The sequence below is a fragment of the Cuculus canorus genome, chromosome 3 (genome assembly GCF_017976375.1).
Source record: "Cuculus canorus isolate bCucCan1 chromosome 3, bCucCan1.pri, whole genome shotgun sequence".
Lineage (NCBI taxonomy): Eukaryota > Metazoa > Chordata > Aves > Cuculiformes > Cuculidae > Cuculus > Cuculus canorus.
In genome coordinates this window covers 18,985,320-19,005,963 of record NC_071403.1, presented here as the reverse complement: position 1 = coordinate 19,005,963, position 20,644 = coordinate 18,985,320, and positions in this window count along the sequence as shown.

Genomic DNA, 20,644 nt, shown 5'->3' with positions numbered 1-20,644 from the left:
ACATTGATACTTCCAGGAAAGGAAGCAACACATCTCAATTCTAAGTTCCTCCTCCAACAGAAATTAAGCAGCATCCTTCCACCTCTACTGTGCTTCTCATAAACACAACCCAAAGACTTCAGCCCAGAATCACAATGCAAAGTATCATAATTGTCAACTTTATTGTTATATCCACGAAGGACCTGATTCTTTGGCATACTTTTTTTGAAGGGTCTTGTTTTTCTTTTGAAAGGTCTTGTATTCCAGGCCTCACAGCCTGAAATATTTTGGTTCATGTAGTATACTAAATGGTTCTCAAACTAGAACTTCCCTGATTACTCACATAAGTGCGATCTTGGAGGTTTCAAAACTTAAGTATATTTGGACCTGCAGGCTATTACCTTCTGCAGCACTATTGTAACAAAATCGATCTGACTGAATTGTAAATGTAAATTTAGCTAACATCCAACAATTGTCAGCAGTGCTTTCAGTTTTGGGTGAAACTTTGAAACACGAGAATGATATCAGTTCGACTTCGAAGGAAAAAAAATCTTTCAGTCTTTTGTTGTATTATTTTTTCAGTATAAAATGGAAATTGTTGGGCAGTTGTAATTACTACTGTTGTAAATAGCACCACTCATAATTCTGCTATTAGATAATCCCCCTGTAAAATATCAGTATTTTTTATGAAGATGTTAGTGACTCATTTCCAGCTCTATGAATGAGACATAGTTTGTTTCACTGAAAAGACTTCTTTAATGGAAAAACCTGTTTCTTACATCTGGATTATCAGGTAAACACACACATTATTCCTCTGAGAGTTGAAAAAAATATGGTGCACTCTAATGATGCTGTATCTTCAGTAAAGGTCCTAAATTTCTAGCAAAAAGCCAAATGGGTCAGGATTTTCAGGGTAACATTTATGAAAGCCTTGTAATGTACTTTTAAAACTATATTTTCTTTTAATGTCATTACAAAACCATCTCATAGACTGCAGAAATGTTTCTTATTCTTTTACTTTGTTGTCTGTGTCTAGGTAAGTCGTACTTTTAGCAAACGCTTTACAGCCTAGCAGCTGTGTGCCAGAGTGTTGCTTCATTTTTCTGATGAAAAAATGTATTTCATTTGAAGTAGGTCAGGTAAATATTCAGTTGCTAATGTTGCTAATGTTGACTGTCTTCTAGTAGAGGACAGGAAAAAGAAAATCTCTGGTAACTATTAACTTACTTATATATTCACAAAAACATGAAAAAAAGTTACCAATGAAAAACCCCACTTAAGTACAAAAACTCATTATTCTTATTTTGCCTTGAAAAATGAGAAGTAGTTGCAGGTAGATGCAATACACAACAGTAGGTTTAGAAGGAGGAATTCATAATGAAGTTTTAGGATTATAACTTTTTCTTTCAGAGACCTCCTTGCTTAGATTAGATGTCCCTCAGTTTTTAGTGGCTGGCCACTCTTTCCTTGTGACAGGTGAATTCATCTAGACTGTCTCTCTCACAGTCAGATGTAGCAATATGCATCATTTTATTGTTTTTTCATTTGGCCTTTGAATCTGAATGAAGCTACAAGCTGTTGTGGAATTGAATATGTTTGAATCAACAATATTTAATGTTGGACTGACAAAAAGGAAGGACTCTGCTCAGCAGACAATGGTTCTGATTCTGCTACAGTGGGGCCAAAATGGCATGAAACACAACTCTGGGGCAGAATCCTTATTCTGGGATATTTAATTCCCATTGATTTTACCATGGTCATCTGTTTACACCCTCCTTTGTCTTGTACATTTAAAAAAAAAGCTAGGTTTGTTGTTTCTCAAAAATAGTTATAATAAATACTTGCAGAAGAAACTTCTATAAAGATTTGGTGGCTGAGCAAGGGTATGAAATAAGGTCTACCATTATCTTTATTGTGTAGGGAAATTTCTGAGTAACTCAACTCTTCATAGAAATAAAACAGCATAACGGGGTGTATAATTGAAAACTTGTCAGAGGTTTAAGAAAAGCAAAGTAAATTAACCTGGAGTCAAAAGGCAGCTGAGCCTTATAAGAAATATATATGTGCATTAGGGTTCTTTCTTCTTCCAATTCAAAATATAGATTCGATAATCTGAAGATGTATGGTTTAATTTATCCGTAGTGCTTAATACCTGTGTAACTCTATCCCCATTGAAATGGAACGTAAACACTGCAGAGAACAGAACTAAGTTAACATTGAGCACTTTGAGTAATTTTTTTTTTTTTGCTCCACAGTTTGTTAGTTGGTTTCTGGAGTGTTCTGATTTCTCCATGAAAAGAAAAAAAAAAAAGAAAAAACGTAAATATTTCTACCTAGGAACCAGGAAAAACACCTACCCCACTTGCCTTCTCCATAGATTTATTCCAATAAAATGTTCATTCTTTGATAATATTTCCCCATTAAGTTGTCTCAGGATTTAATAGTATGACTATTTGAAGAAGTCATTTTGATGCATCACAAATGCCAATAAGACGATCAGTAAGAGAATACTGTTAAAGACACAATATTCTTTTTCACTCTTGTCACTGCAGCCAGTTTCCTTGATTCAGTCTTTCTTGCCATAGAGGAATCTATTCAAATGTATGAGACTCAGATTTGCTTACGGCAAGGCTTTTTAAATATGCATTTATTGCAACTCTTCTTAGACAGCCAAGTGAAGGCAGCTGAGTAAAGGCAGCCAGGAAAAAGACTAGCAAGGGGTGTTGTTGCTGGCATTTAAATTGAGCAAAAACACATTCACTGTTCACGGTGGAGAAATATTTTATGGCCATGAAGTAAAGATTCATCCCAAAGGACAGACTTTGTCATTGTGATCTAAAGTTTACTGCCCTGCTTGGGTACTATGTAAGAAATAGTTTTGACATCCCTGACCTACAATTGCTCAATGCCCTCCTGCTCTGGAAAACTGGCAGCCAGACTGTCCTCTTCAAAGCTCAAGTAGTCAGGAACTGTTTTTCACACTTCTGTAGTAGGTGTAACAACCTTGGCAAAGATGAAGGTGGCATTCTAATTAGTTTTAATGAATGAGAATTTAGCAGTATTCATGTAATCGTGGTGACTGTTGTCATTTGCCACCTAACTATTTGGCTTTTTCAATACTGTACCATCCTCATCCTGTTGCATTTTGTTTTGTAAACTGACAGTCCATTCAACTTACAAATGCAGGTTGAATTCGGGTTGAAGGTAAATTGCTGATTTATGTAGTTTTTAATCTCACCGATCTAATGAGAGGCCCACTGTGGAAAGGGACTCCCTTGAAAAATTCTTTTCTCTTTGAGACTTAGTAGGATGAAATCAGATGTCTGACAGTTTGTCATTGTTTATCCTCAAATCTTACTCTTCACATTTGTGTTGTCAGCAGTACGTTTTCAGGTAATGCTCTGTAGCAGTAATGACTCTGGATATTTAAAGGTGGAATATGTGAGCACTTTGATCAGCAAAATGTCATTAAAACATTTTTCCTCTCCATATTTCACCTTGGTGAGTTAGGCTTTTCTTGACAGTAACTTGAGAAAAGGTGTAGATCTGGCCACTGAAGGAGGAAGATCAGTATGATTTATGCTGCATGAGGCCCAGGGAAGTTATTCACAAAGCTGAGTTGGCATTTTCAGTACAGCTGTAATTCTTACTCTGTATGAGATTACTTCAATTATTTTATTTGACATCCTTAAGCTCGGTGCTATGTGAGTGGAAGTGTTGTGACAATAGTGGGACACATGCTACCAGTGATATAATACAAGCTTCCAGTGTATCCCATTCTCTGAGGTTAATGGTTTTGCTGGACCCCAGCTGCTTATTCAATTGATGAGACAACCCACGTTTACAGCCCTGTTGTTTCAGTTTAAGGTGTCTGGGGAAAAAAAAATCTGAAAAACTTCTGAAAAAATCCTTAAATAAACTGTGGCAGCTTTAGCAATGAAAAAGCAAAAGTAAACCAACCTGAGCAATTAGCAAACCATGTCTATCCAGATAATTTGTATTTTGACCTATGCAAATTTGAAACACAATGATAAAGTGAAAGCAGTATACGCACAGAGTAAATATCATGGCAGAAATACAGGAAGATTTTGTTTCAGAATTTCACACAACACTATAAAGGATACTGAATTCAACAGTTCACACAGAGCAGCATTTGTCCTTCTGGCTTATACAAGCTCTTTCTTCATCACTGTAATGTGTAATCTTTTTGGGGTGGAATTCCAAACTTAATATTTCTTTACTCTTTCAGGACCAGCACTTTGATAAATGTTAAAACCAGTATGGAATATTACATCTACAGCTAAATCACTGACTGTAAAACCCAGACACTTCCCCACAAACTGGGGATATTTTTATGTTCTGTAATACTTCTTTTTTTTTTTCCTCTTGCATTACAAACCCTCTGAAGAATGTTACAAGTTCCAAACTGCCGAATTTTCCCTTTTCATTTATTGGCTGTTTATGCTCTTAACTGTATTCATTATTTTGGTTTGATGTAGTAGCTCTTCTGCAATAAATTTCAGGCAGTGATGAGAGGAATCCAATGAGATTCAAGATCAGGATATTTTGTTTCCAAGTGTACTCTTTAATTGCAAGATATTTCTGTGCCTTTTCTGAATATATTCAGTGTGGACACACCCTGGTTTTGGGTTGCTACCAATTCCATCATCTCTTCAAAAGAAAGCAGCATTTGTTGGCCTGTTGGACCAGACTAAGCTGAGCATGACCATAACTAAAAAGAAAGATGTTTCAAAGGGTGGTTCCCACTAAAAAAAAAAAAAAAGACAGATTCTCTCCTGTCTGTTACCATGGCTAAAAATAATACCCAGAGCAATGAACAAATTGCTTTTAAACAACTGCAGTGCAATAGAATGAAGAATGAAAGCTGATGCAGATTTTAAGATTAAAGAAAACATTTTTTCCTGCATAATGTTATTTTCCTTAAATTATGGAAAATTCCCCAAATTTAAGCTAAATGGAATATTTATCTATAACATGTTCACAAGATTGCCAGCATGCGTATTGACAGTTCTCATAGAGGAAGACTGAAGAGGCTCAGTTACTGTTAATAACTTGCTGTTGTCCAGATAGTTGAACTCCTTGGTACAGATTTGGCCAATGCCAAAAACTACTCTTTAAAAAAGTACCCAGGCCTGACTTGGGAGATAAACCAGGCCAGAGGTTCTTCACTTTAGAGGTTTGAATAAGGTCTCAAAGTTTTATCTCTATGGGCAGAAGGCAGACTCTACTGCTCTTAGGGCAAGAGAATGGGTCTTGGTCATATTTACTAAAGGGGACTTACTCTGCGCTTGGACCATGCTGTATAAACAGGGAAGACAATAAGAAATAAGAGAGATGGAAATAAAGTTTGACAGGATGGTTACTAATGGAAAGTGTTGAAGAGGTCCTGTAGCCTCAGTTAGTCTCTCTCGACTTATTTTTGTGCCAAGACTACTGTTCTCTTTCATCAGGCAGCGATAACCAAATGAAAATTCATACCAAAATACAAACCAAATGCTCAATTAAGTGCAGAAGTCTGGGTGCATGAGGCATACACTTTCTCTGCTATATTGGATTATAAACATCTTTTGAATTATTTTCTGACTTTGAGAGAGAAAGAAGGAGTGTTATAACCAGACAAAGAAAACTCCTAACAGAAAGCTTCACAAATCTAGAGGTAGAGTGATAAAGTTTGATGAGCTAAAGCAATAGTAAATAATGACCTTATATTTTGAAGTCTGTGTACATACAGGAAAATTCTCATAGGTTTTGAAAATCCAACATCATTTACCTATATTGGACACATAACACTGAGTGCTTTAAAACTTGTTTTTCTACTGTTGAGAAAGAAATCAAATCTCATGAAAATTTGGGAACTTGATACCACAGTCCAGTGACTTATGGCATTGAACCAGTGAGTGGCATGGAACAGAAAAACTAAACAGATCAGAAAAATAGTTTTTACAAGAAAACACGTTGGTTAGTCTGTGCAGGAGAGAGAGTCCAGTATCTGTTTCATTTAGTTGATGTATTGTGTAAATTCTGATGTTGTTTTGTTTTGCTTTGTTTTGTAGTACTGGTGATAAGAATGACTGGTCTCACCCATCACTTTTCACTGTGCTGTACAGAAGGACGTATCAGGTAGGAAAGCTGACACTTGGGATGTTCATAGACTCACTGGCCTTAAGGTCACAGATGGTTGCTGGCCTAAAATTATCTTTTAAATGTGTCATTTTCTTTCTGGTGAATATTTACAATGAAACAGAAAAATGCTTGGCACTGGCTGTTGAGACTAGAGTTAGTGGTTGTCCATTATTCCTGGCAGAGAGGTTATTTCCCCATTTTCAACAAGACAGCTTGCCAAAAATGTTTTCCTGAGGAAATGTATTAAGTGTAGGTGCTATATGATCTTGTAAAGATTTCAAAGGTTTAGGGGTACCTTCCCAGGGTGGTACCTTGGAAGTGAAGACATCAAAAAATGCTGTGAATAGACTTAATTTCTGAAATCAGAACACTTTTCAGAAAAACCCTTTACTTGGAAAGCAGCAATTACACTGTGTTCAGCTTCCGCTCTATACTCACACTGAGTTACAGTCTCAATATGTTTCCCTACAGTTGAATGCCTTTGTTATGAATCATTTCTATGTATCTCTTAGAAATAGCACTTGTAAGGGCTGCAAGCTACTTTTTTCACTCCCTTGTACTTGTTAGATTGCACACTGAACCATGGGACGATTTGTTTCCCCCTAGAAATCTTTACGATGGATAATTATTTCAGTTCATAAAGGAAAAGCAAATTGAAACTTACACTTTTATGGTCTTCTCTGATTTGCACTTAGGATAGTAATGGACTAAGGGGAGGTTCAGGCTGGATATCAGAAAAAAAATTCTTCACAGAAAGATTCATTGGGCACTGGAACAGCTGCCCAGGGAGGTGGTTGAGTCGCCTTCCCTGGAGGTGTTTAAGGAACGGGTTGATGAAGTGCTTAGGGACATGGTTTGAGGGAGTGTTAGGAATGGTTGGACCCGATGATCCAGTGGGTCCTTTCCAACCTGGTGATTCTATGATTCTATGAATGTAAAAAATAATTCTTTTGGCTTCTTAGAAACATATATGCACTTTGTTCAAGATGTAAACAACTTTCCCAGATATAAGAAAATAAAGAATCAGGCAGCAGAACATTGTCTGTTCCACCTGAAATCTCCTGTTCTACAAATCTCTCCAGTGAAAGTTTGGGAAAAAAATTTAGATGCTGTCTGTACCTTATGTTACTTCAAACAACAATGTATGGAAATATGGGCAGCAAATTATGCTTTATAAAGAAAAAAATACTTGTGTGACTTAACTTCTGGTTAGCAAAAAAACACCAGTTTTTCTAAGGAGGTCATCCACCAACAGCTTATTTTACCAAGTGTAGCTTTGTGTTGCTGACATTTACATGCAGGGTCCGCACCAGCATTTGCTACTGCCACATGAAAACGTATGAACAAACTAGAAATAAGGAGCCCAAGCGAACTGCACAAGAACTCTCCCTTTAGATATGGGATTCATGTTATAAATCTGTTCCTAAGAAAGTAATTTGCCATCTTCCTCCCCATTCCAGGCAGTCCTTATGGCTAGTTGGCACTGTGGGTATATGCTTGTTTAGAAATATTAGGCTGCTGATAGCTTCTCATACATTGTGACTGGAATATGAAGACAACTGAAGTACTTTTCTAATTACTTTCTTGTATGGACAGTATGCTAAAAGGCCCTCGTCTGCTCCTTTGAGTATGAGTGTAAAAGTGTGTAATCTAGCTCTCTGTCACACATCTTGTTTTCACGACAGTAAAGACAACTGTCAGGAGACTTAAACTCTAAATCCTAAGCTTTATTTTACGCTCTTCGTAACGGCTTGAATCCAGTTAAAATAATACTAATTATAGTATAAGGAGAATTAATGATCTGAAAACTCTGTAGCATAGAAGATTAGGTAAAGGCTTTGGATGCATCTAGTGGACAGTATAGTGTGGTTATGTTCTCAGGTAAAGAAATATCTTCTTTAAGGAGAAAAGGATGTGTTACGAGGATGAAACAAGAAGCAGAAAGATTTGTGGTTTTTAATTAATCACAAATCCTACCATGCCAAGGCTGGGGTTTGTGACTGGGAAAATTTGTAGAATTCCAGTATCACAGAAAGAATATTGGTTTTAATACACTGACTTTAAAATGGTGTTTGGGGAACAGAGATGTTTTGCCCGATTGAATTGAAACACAAAGTAATTTTTGTCTTTGATTATTCCAGGGAAAAAGCAAACTAGACGTTTAGTAGCTTGCTTAGAGGATGTTGCTTTTTATATCCTCTGTACTTGCAGTCTATTTTTAGCAAACCACTTCGTAATTTGCTATTAAACCATATTTGGTTTAGTGAAGAGGAAGGACATCTCTGCCTATATGGGTGACTATGAAGAGCTCTATCATCTGAAAATCATAGTCCTACCTGGGGAACGAGGATGTAGAGCCAAGAGTAGAATTAACACAGAGAATTTGGAGGTGGCCAGCAAGGACTGTTAGCTGTTTCAAACAGATGGATATGTTCGGTCATATTCTTTCATATATATTTTTTAGTAGTGTTAACTGGAGATGTTGGCAACCATTTGCATAAGATCCAGGCTGGCAGAGAGAACAAACACTGATGGTCATATTGGAGCAAAAAAGGAAATGCTAAGGAAATGGTTCAGCAAAATGTTTTTATGCTAATTAATGGCTCTGTTCCCTGAAGTGAGACTGAGTATGGTGGCAGCATGCTAAGAAGTTGGAAAACATCACTTTAAAAAAAAACAGAAACAACAACATACTGGCCTAATATTGCTTATCATGCAGAAAACAGAATCTGTGAACTCCACAAAGGATAGGTAACACTGCAATCCATTATGTGTACAGGTAATATAATGAGTATCGTGAAACAGGTGGCAGAAAGTGGAAATGTGCTAAGTACCAAGTGAGTGCATGCCGCACTTCAGGAGCTTCTCAGTTCAGAATGGGAGACATTTAATTTAGTGATGTTGCTATTCCACAGACGGACAACGTCAAGTGCTTTGTCCTCTTCCTGTAGACCTTCTCATCATCAAGATTTCTTACTGTATGCTGTCTTCCTTTCCCATGAAGTGTCACCTGTTCCCATAAAAATGGCAATACTTCTGACTGCACAATACTTAATGTTTTAAATGGAAAATCATCAGTTCCTTTAACACAAGACTTTTCTCCTTCTTCCAAAAACTCATTACTGCAGCTTTTATTGCTGCCACCATGGATGAGGTGGCCAAAGAGCTAGTTTTGCTCCCACCACAACCTCCTTGTCCAAAGGGCACTGTGGCACTGGGACACTTGAGTCAGCCAAGTGCACCAGCTGAGGCAAGGAAGTAAAGGTGTAGAAAACCTGGTTAGCTTGGTCATAACGTTGCCTCAGCAGGGGACTTCATATCACTATATTGACAAGGCCTTAAAAGCCTGATGTGTCTTTTGGGCTTTCTATGGAGTGTTGACAAAAAGAACAGAATTGTGTCCTTTAAAATATCAGAAAATTTGAGTTTATTTTGATACTTAGTTGTTTTTCCTGCATCCCATACGTCAAATCAGTAGATTTCAGAAAGAAAGTAAAAAAATGGGGGAAGGAAGATTATATGTTGAAGTATTTCTATGTTCTAAAATTACCATTGTGCTACCTCCAGTGAATTAGCCATCTGTGAGCAGTATTATTGTGCTGTACAGTAACAGTATTTATTGTTATTTTTTTTACTTTACTCATCTTCTTACTTAAAAAATATTACTTTTCAATACCAATAACACAACTGAATGGTAAAAAGCTTTTTTTGAAAGCACAACGTTTATGAAATGTCTCAATTATTTTTATAATAAAACATTGGTCTGTATTCATGAATCGCTTTAGGATTATGTGAGGACTATGTGCATGCATGTGTGACAGAAATGACCTACCAAGAATTTCTAAATTACCACTTCAGTGATGAGCTTCTGCATTGTTATCAATTAAATCAGCTCACTTTCTACAGATTGAACTCTCCCTGGGAACATGATCAGAGCTGTAATGGGACCTGACAAATTTAAAGATTATTTGATGGATGAGATCTGCAAAGAAACTCAGAAGAGCAAACCATGTCTTCCATGCAACCAAAAGGGTACAAAACATAGAATGGTGCAGACAAAATAATCACAAGGACAGCAGAAGAAAGGACAAATCTACAAGAGAAATAAGAAAAAGCATGCCTGTCTGAACCGACAAATAAGCACATGCCAGAGTCAGAGGAAAATGGCAAACCAGATACGAATAATGCACAGACAGAAAACCTCCCTAGTAAATTTTAATATTTAAATAATAAATATAATGTAATCTTCCATTAAAAATAAAATAGTCATGCTTTTTTCATTCTTCCTCTGTGTTTCTGAAGCACTAGCATTTTTGAAGGGTTAAATTTAGAGCTTTCTATGTCCATAAGTGGAGTTACTTTATTCCCATCCTATTGATAATGTAATATTTAATTTTACCCAAGCACAGAAGCAGTTGCCTAAGTCCCTACTTACCTATCTAGATGAGAACCAGAGTATGGACCTCTTCACAATCTTCTGGCAGTGACTCGTTTCTCCTAGTGTGTAATACCATCCAATATAAGTGCTATCACAACAAATTGTACCCCCCTCTCCCCCCACAGAAGGATATTTGTCCACTACTTACACAAATTTATTTTATACATTTGGGTTCTACTGATTAGAAATGCATAATTTAAAGATGTGCCTTGGTTTCGCTGTGTTTCTGAAAGCTGAGAAGGATTGGGCATAGGGCTGACCTTTTGGAGGGCCAGGGTTTCTTTTGGGGCAATTCTTCATTTTTGCTATTATTTTAATACATCACTTTTATGTATTTATTATAGGCATTACACTTTGAAGCAGCTTGTTAAAATGCATGTGAGACTTAGGAACCCTTGAGATCTAATCTAGACACTAGTATGATCCTTAGAGTCTGATGTAATATTCACTCAAACCAATGAATATCTTTCAGTGGGCTTGGACTGTGGTCTAAACTCTCATAGCTGTGATAAGCTTAAGAAGCCATGAATCATTTCCATATGTCATCAGATAAAAAGCTATGAAAGCTTTCAAAATTTTAGAACAATTTTTGGTATTCAGATAGAAAAAATAATTCTAAAACTGGAGTCTGCCTGTGTATAGAGACAGCATGAACCAAGATCCAAAGCAATATAAATTGAATTATGTGGGGAATAAAGTCTGGAACTAGTTTAAATATTAAATGTTATTTCAACCTTAGCACTTTTACTAAACATATCCTGCTGAATTGGATACCTACAAAGAAAAGTAATTCAAACAGACCCTTCATCTTCAAAATCTAGGAATGAAATCAAGGTGTGCTGCACCCCAATTGTCAAACAAAAAAACCAATTTCTCCTTTCTAACTATGACTGTGAAATTAAAATTAACAAATGAAATCCACAATTTTCACTAAAGAAACTAGTTCTAATAAACATTTGATAGCATAGGTAAGCAAGAAATACTCAGCATAGTGTATGTTTCTGTAAATATAATAAACTTGTTATTTGCTTTCATTAAGTTTTCTATTCTCTATGGTGTGTAAACAGATTAATGAGAGAAATCTGGGGTATACAAATTGGAGGTCTCTAGTTTTACTTCTGGAGTTTATAGAATTTTGCTGTAAGTTGTCTGTGTTAGGTTTGTATTCTTCTCCATGATGGAGTAAAACTTTATTTTTCAGTCTTCCTTCCAAAGTGAAGCCTAACAATTTTTTTGGACTGAACTCATGAATATTTTCAGTTGCTGGGATATTTTTATAACAACACTAAAAATTGGATGATTAAGTAATCTTTTTATACTAAAACATATTCAGATGATGCAACTATTTCAAACTGTTCAGAATAGATAGACCCTGTGGAAAACTGAGTTGCTTAGTTTGGCTCTGCCTGGGAAGTGAATTATATTTTTTTTTCCAAATTTAAGTGCTTTTTTTTGTGGGTACATATGTATTGGGGAAAAAAAAAACTGAAGTAAGTCTTTCACAGTAAAAAACACTTTTTTTTTCCAATTTGTTGCATATCAACTATTTAAATATTGTTTATCATTGTTTGTTGAAACTTTCAACATATTCTTGCTGTTCAAAGACTCAAGATAATAATAAGGCTTTCATGTATGAATTTCAGTCAGTACCTTAATGCACATAACACGCCCAAAGCCTTGTAAGTGAGAAGTAAATAAAAATTGGCTTTTCAAACTCCTAATCAACTTATTTCAGCAATAGTTTTTACACTGTAAGCACCAATACGCACCTGGGGAACACTAATATACCTGACACAATTTTAATGGTTTTTTTTTAACATTTTGATCCTTGATCTTACTAAATTATAATTCCATCAAGAGTGATATTTTTCACTCCGTGACACTGTTTAACACTTGCATAATATGTCTGTTAATATTACTAAGGTTTAACTTTTTCTTAGATATTAATTTCTAAGTATTGTTTTATTCATTAATGTAAGCTTACGTCTGACAGAACTCGTGCCAGCAAACTCCAAGGTGGACCTGCTGCTGGCCAAGGCCAATCCCACCAACGAAAATCGTAGCACCTCTATGAGAATATTTTTAAGAAGAGGGGGGAAAAGCGGGAGAAAGGAATGAGAATATGTGAGAGAAACAACTGTAGACACCAAGGTCAGTGAAGAATGAAGAGAAGGAGATTTTCCATGTGCTGTAGCAGGCATTCTCCTGCAGCAGTGTTAAAGACCATAGTGAGGTAGTCTTTCCCACTGCAGTCCACAGAGGTTAATGGTGGAGCAGATAACTACCTGTAACCTGTGAAGCACCTCACCGTGGAGCATGCAGATGTGCCTAAAGGAGGTTGTGACCCTGTGGGATGCCTGCACTGGAACGAGATCCTGGCAGGACCTGTGTTCCCATGAAGAGAGCAGTCCATGCTGAAGAAAGTTCACCGGCAGGATCTATGACCCCACAGAGGATCCACAATGGAGCAGTCTGTTCCTGAGGGACTGCACCCTGCGGAATGGACCTGTGATGAAGCAGTTAGTGAAGAACTTTACTCCATGGGAAGAACCCACTTTGAAGAAGTTTGTGGAGGACTCTTTTCTGTGGGAGAGTTCCAATGCTGGAGCAGGGGAAGACTGTGAGGAGTCCCCGGCAGAAGGAGGGAGTGGCAGAGACAATGTTTTTATTTGTCATTACCCTACTCTCATTTGATTGATAACAAATTAAATTAATTTTCCCCAAATCAATTCTGTTTTGCACGGACAGTAATTGCCCAGTGATCTCCCTCTCCTTATCTTGATTCACAAGTCTTTCATTGTATTTTCTCTCCCCTGTTCACCTGAGGAGGGAAAGTGATAGAGCATTTTTGATGGCCACCTGATATCCAGCCAGGGTCAACCCACCACAGCTATCTGTTTGTGATATGTTTTCTAGTGTTAAACTAGAAAAATCTCTGGTTTCTTTTTGCTAAAATCTCTCAGCAACTGAGACTCACAATAAGCTGTGCTGTCCGAGAGATAAAATGTATCTTCATTAGAAACAAAGGCAATGTCTTCATACTTTCATTTCTGTGTCTGTCACAGTTTAACCCCGGTCAGCAGCTAAGCACCATACAGGTACTTGTTCTCTGCCCACCTGTTGGATGAAGGAGAGAATTGGAAGAGCATAAGTGAGAAAACTTGTGAGTTGATATAAAGGCATTTTAATAGGTAAAGCAAAAGCCACATGCACAAGCAAAGCAAAAAAAAAAAAAAAAAGGAATTTATTCACTTCTGAGGCAGGCAGGTGATCAGCTATTCCAGGAAAACAGGACTCCATCATGTGTAACAGTTAGCAAAAACGGTTAGCAAAAGCCATAACTCTGAATTTCCCCTGCCTTCTTCTTCTTTCCCCACTTTTATATACGGAACATGACATCATATGGTCTAGGATATCCCTTTAGTAGGTCTGGGCCAGCTCTCCCAGCTCTGCCCACTCTCAAAATCTTGTGTACCCCCAACCTACTCACTGGTTGAGTGGTGTGAGAAGCAGCAAAGGCGTTGACTCTGTGAGTACTGCTCAGCAGTAAGTAAGACATCCCTGTATTATCAACATTCTTTCCAGCACAAATCTAAAACATAGCCCCATACTAGCTGCTATGAAGAAAGTTGTAGTAACTCTATTCCAGGCAAAACTAGCACAGGGCCTTTTAGTTCTAATCATTATAGGCTATTGTAAAGAATGCTAAATGTAGCATGGATAAAATCCTGTGTACTGAGAGATTCTGCAGAGATCGCAGAATTTACTTTAGTTAAAGTTATTTTCCGAATTTTGCAAGATTTTTGAACGATTTGCCTACTGTTATTTCCAATAGGTTGATGAGGTATATGGATATAGAATAAGTCAAAGGCCTTCAGTGGGGAAACTGACATCAGTTTTCTTGGAGGGTGTCTTCAGCTTTGTATGTGAAATTTTCAGGAACCAACAAGCCTTACTACTTCCATTAGACCTCAAACCAGGCTTAGAACTGCCAGATTAAATCCTCAGAATGATGTCCAAAGAAAGGAACAGATCTGCCATCATAAATGATAATAAAATGATCTGTGGAATTGCTTTGAACATTGGCAGCATCATATGCAGCTGTGTGTCAACTAAGAAGGAAACTATTTAGAAGGTGATCGTAATTGATTTTCTTAATTTGTTGCATAAAAAAGAGTTACAGTCACAGTCCTTTTTTGTGACAGACCTTGCATAGACATTTCAGCTCTGAGTTACAGTATTCTGTGAATGAATAGGTTTTCAATATTTTATAAATAACAGTACACACTTTGAGTTATAATAAGCAATAGAATAGTAATAAAGAATGGAACAATTCACCAAACATCCTATGAAAGTGGTCTATAAAACAAGTAGCTTTATATCAGTTAAGATACTTATAGATAAAACACCAGCTGAGACTATTAAGTTTAATGCAATATCTTTCCTGGAATTTGAAGAACTTAAATGTCCTTCAGGTAGCTTATTTTGTGTGGTATCTTACAAACATCTCTTACAGTGAGTACTTAAAGAGTATTGTAGCCTTCTGAAATCATATTGTGATTGATTACATTGGTGGTTAAGCAATTTAATTGAGAAATAATCTGTTCCTCTGTGTCCTAAATCTAAAATAAAAATGCTAACTGATAAAAAATTGAAAAACAAAAGAGCAAGCAGAGAAAGAAAAATTCAAAAGCAGAGCTTTAACAGAAGACAAAGATGCAATTTAATGTGAAAACAGAACAGGAATGTCACCTTTTCCTATCAAACTAGTTATTGTATAAAGCACTTTATAAGAAAAGCAAGGTAGTATATCTTAAGATGAAAAGAAAAAAGATATGCTGTCAATATGCTTTACCGAACAGATAAATATTTTATATTCAATATGCTTTACAAACAGATATACCATACACCAGATGTTTACCTGGTAAAACATTACCTTGATCTACACTGAATATTACCAAGTCGATAGACATCATGTTAACATCCTCCTTACATATGTGGACATAAGGATGTAAGCACTATTACATATTCAAAACTTTCCTTTTCCACCTTTTTAAATATGTTCCTCCTTCCTGGTTTGGAAGGTTCTTTTTAGGTTACCTTCTTCAACAGAGAATTTTTTTACTTGTTTCCAACTCAGAAAAAAAAAACTTCTCAGAAAGTTTCAGCAAAATATGACATGCATTTTGCACTGCATTATTTTTTTCAGATATCCTGTTGAAATACTTTGTGTTTATGTTTTATATCACAGCAGGTATTTGAAAAAAATCAAAAGAGCACATCACAGGGAACCTTTAATACAGATTGCAGATATCAAAAGCTCTTTTTTTTCTGTCATTTCATTCATGTTGCATTTCTCTCTGGTGAGTGTTACATTAGCATACAACATGACTTAGTGGTGAGTTAGTACCCATACAATGTGAGTTAACAGTATTTGTCCATTTTCAGCATGGATTTCAGTGCCTAGTTTTTTCTGCTGCAAGACATGATTGCATTCCCACTGTAGGATGTGATAATTATATCCCAAAGGAATCATATATACACAAAAAATGCAAATCTGCATCACATCTGCAAAACCTACATAATCTGGCAATTTGAGGCACATTTGACAACTTCTAGTTCTCCATATTTCTCATACAGAACTAAGGAAATCAACAAGTGCAAGACCCTATACCCCAGGTGCAAGGTCCTAAGCCTGGGTTGGGGCAATCCCCATTTGCAGTACAGGATGGGGGCTGGCATGCTTGAGAGCAGCCCAAGTCCCCCAAGAAGGACTTGGGGGTGATGGTCGATAAGAAGCTCAACATGAGCCGGCAATGTGCGCTCGCAGCCCAGAAGGCCAACGGAATCCTGGGCTGCATCAAAAGAAGCGTGGCCAGCAGGGCAAGAGAGGGGATTCTGCCCCTCTATTCCTCTCTTGTGAGACTTCATCGGGAATACTGTGTCCAGTTCTGGAATCCTCAACATAAGAAGGATATGGAGCTGTTGGAACGGGTCCAAAGGAGAGCTAAAAAGGTGATTGGAGGGCTGGAGCATCTTCCATACAAGGACAGGCTGAGAGAGTTGGGGTTGTTCAGCCTGGAGAAGAGAAGGCTCAGAGGAGATCTTACAGCGACCTTCCAGTACCTGAAATGGGCCTACAGGAAAGCTGGCGGGGGGCTATTCGTAACGGTTTGTGGGGATAGGACCAGGGGGAATGAGTATAAACTGGAGAGGGGCAGATTTAGACTGGACATTAGGAAGAATTTCTTCACTATGAAAGTGGTGAGACCCTGGCACAGGTTGCCCAGGGAGGTGGTGGCTGCCCCATCCCTGGAGGTGTTCAAGGCCAGGTTGGATGTGGTCTTGGGCAGCCTGATCTAGTGGGATGTCCCTGCCCATGGCAGGGGTTTGGAACTAGATGATCTTTAAGGTCCCTTCTCATCCAAACTACTCTATGACTCTATGATTCTATGAATTGTGTTTTGCACAGTTTTAGATGTCTCCAACATGTAGTTTGTCATCACTTTCCTAGCAGGCTGTTCAACTTTCTTTCTATCAAAAAGATTTTTGTAACACTTATTTTAAGTTAAATATTCTTGATGTCATCTCAATTATGTCTAATAATAAATTTTTATATCTGTCTTTATAACTTCATATGTTCTTTCTTTCCTACATTTGGTGCATGCAAGCTCTAAGTAATTTGCATTAGATAATTGAATTCAACTAATTGATGTATTCACAGAATAATTATACATTAAAATATTTTTCCCAAGACAGTTTTGTTGTCATATTCATTAATTACACAATTGTTATTTTTTGGTTCTCTCTGGGCTGACTGTGAACAACTTAATGAAAGCACTCTGCATCCGACTTGAGATACAAACCCAAGGATTTGAAATTAAAGATCTTTTGTTTATTAAGATGACATGCATTATACAGTATTAATTTGTAGTCCTTGAAAATTTTAAACCAGAGTAATTCCAATGCAAGTATTTGTGTGAGCAAAATTAGAATGACTTTCTTATGCGTGCTTTGAAATTCATGCCCAGTCGACATCAGATGCGTCAAGCTGATGGAAAATAAATATGAAAGGCATCAAAACACCAGATTTGTAGCAATTTTCTACACATTTTCTAGAAACAATTTGTGGAAGTCGATGATATACATTTCCTTTGAATATATATAATCTTTTATTGTGTTTCAGCTGTGACATAGCAGAGTTATAACCATATTCAGTCATTTTATTATTCCATAAAATGATACAGTATCTAAATTCCTTTTATTCATCTCCTTTCGTCTGCTTTATTTATGATCTTTATCCTGGAAATGATGCAGTGATAGTTAAGATTATGTGCTTTTGTTCTTGTTGTACAAGACTTTCTTAGAGATTTCTAGAGCATCAACAAGCCTGGCTTAGCTAAAAGTATGATTTAAACAGATAAATAAATTGGATTAAATGTCTGTGTGCATGTTTTCTCCATTAGTTCAATTCTATGTACTCCAGTTTGGAAAGTAATTAAGAGAAACTGAATTGTGGTAAGATCTGAAAAGTTTTTTCACAAGGAATTAATGGAGTTTTACTGATTTATTTTAAATTCTGCCTTTAATTCCCAGGAATCTCAGCTGTGATCCTATGCCATCAATAATGAGATTATACTGCTGGAGTGAGCTCAGGGGCAGTAGTGCTCTTTAGTAATTCTTCTGGATTAAACGTCTGTATGTTGTCCCCCAGGGTCTCCTACACAATCCAGACACAGCTCTTAGAAGTCTTTTAAACACAGAAAAATAGCCGTAAGACATGTGAGACATAGATGCCATTACAAAAATGAATCATCAGTTTGTGTAAATGCCTTTTCTTTTTTTATCAGCAGTTGCCACCAGTAGTTCCAAAAGACCATCAAAATAAGATCATCACATTGACAGATTAACTGTGAAAGAATTGTTTGTCCATGGAAGCATCATCTGGAAAGTCAAATTTATAGGCTGATTCATAAACTAATAGTTCTGCATTCCAGACAGTGGGACTTTTTTAAAGGAAATTAGAAGAACTTTTGACCAAGACTTTAACTTTCATATAGTTCTGCAAACATGGTAGACTGTAGCTTCAGAAAAGAGAAAGATCTCTGCTTTGCTCACTAGGCATTTCAATGCGTCATATGGGAAAAAAAGCCACAAATCAACAACAGCAAATAGTACTATTTATTCTTTACAAAATATTCCACATCTTCTCCCAGCACCTTGTCTTTATTCTTCATTGAAGCAAGTTCCTTCTGCTTGGCTTTGCTATCCAGGCCAGGTTTTGACCATCAAAGCAGAGAAACTGTATGAGTAGGATCTGCATTATTAGAATCATGGAATCATAGAATTGCTAGGTGAGAAAAAACCTCTGAGATCATTGAATCCAGCCATACTTGACCACTACTAAATCATATCACTGAGCTCCTCATCTACCAGTTTTTTAAATACCTCCGGAGATGGTGACTCAATCACCTTCCCCCGGCCGTCTCTGCCAGGGTCTGAAAACCCTGTTGGTGAAGAAATTTTTCCTTATGTCTAATCCGAACCTCCCCTGGAACAATTTAAGGCTATTTCCTCCTGTCCTTTCACCTGTCACCTGGGAGAGACAAATACCCACTTCACTACAACTTCCTTTCAGGCTGTTGTAGACAGTGATAAGGTCCCTCAGCCTTCTTATTTTTGGCCAAAACCCCAGTTCCCTCAGCCACTTCTCATAAGACTTGTTCTCCAGACCCTTCCCCAGCTTCTTTGATCTTTTCTGGACACTCTACAGAACCTCAATGTCTTTCTTGTAGTGTGGGACCCAAAACTTAACACAGTATTTGAGGTACAGCCTCACCAATGCCAAGTACAGGGACAAAATTTCTTCCCTGGTCCTGCTGGCCACACCGTTTCTGATACAAGCCAAGATGCTATTGGTCTCCTTGGCCACCTGGGCACACTGCTGACACAGCTGTCAAACAACACCCCCAGGTCCTTCTCTGTCAGGCAGCTTTCCAGTCCCTCTTCCCCAAGCCTGTAGTGCTCCACAGGGTTGTTTTGTCCCAAGTGCAGGATCCACCATTTGGCCTTGTTAGAACACGCTCTATTGGCCTCAGCCCATTGATCCAGCCTGTTCAGGTCCCTTTGCAGAGCCTCCTTACTCTCAAGCAGACCAACACTTCCTCCCAGCTTAGTGTCATCTGTGAATTTACTAAAGGTCCACTCAATCACCTCATCCAGACCACTGATAAAGATATTGAACAGGACTGGACCCAGCACTGAGCCCTGAGGGACACCACTTGTGATCGGTCTCCAAGTGGATGTAACTCCATTTACCACCACCCCTTGGGCCTGGCCATCCAACCAGTTTTTAACCCAGCAGAGGGTGTGTCTGTCCAGGACAGTGGCAGTCAGTTTCTCAAGTAGCATACTGTGAGAAATTGTGTCAAAGGCTTTACTAAAGTCCAGGTACACTATATTCACAGCCTTTTCCCCATCCATCAAGTGGGTCGCTGTGTATTAGAAGGAGATCAGGTTAGTTTGGCAGGACCTGCCTTTCATAAACTAATATTGACTGGGACTGATCACGGGGTTGTCTTTCATGTGCTTTGTGATAACACTCAAGATGTTCTGCTCCATGACCTGCCCCAGCACCGAGGTCAGACTGACAGGCCTGTAGTTCCCTGGATCCTCACTCTGGCCCTTCTTGTAAATGGGTGTAACATTTGCCAACCTCCAGTCAAGTAGAGCTTCCACAGTCAGCCAGGACTGCTGGTAGATGATGGAAAGGGATTTGGCGAGCTCCTCTGCCATCTCCGTTACTACCCTCCAACATGATAAACTTGTGAATGTCTAGTTGGTCGAGCAGGTCTCTATCCATTTCCTCTTGGACCATTGTAGCCTTGTTCTGCTCCCTCTCCCTTTCTTCTGGCTCAGGAGGCCGAGTACTCAGAGAACATCCTACCTTACTTAAAGGCCTTTGAATTCTTTCACAAAACTGGCCAATCCTCTGCGAGCATTCTTTACATGTTTATTAAGTATGCCACTAAAGTTCGGCACCTCTCCCTGTTGTAGCTTTAATTTTTCATAGAAATATGTACT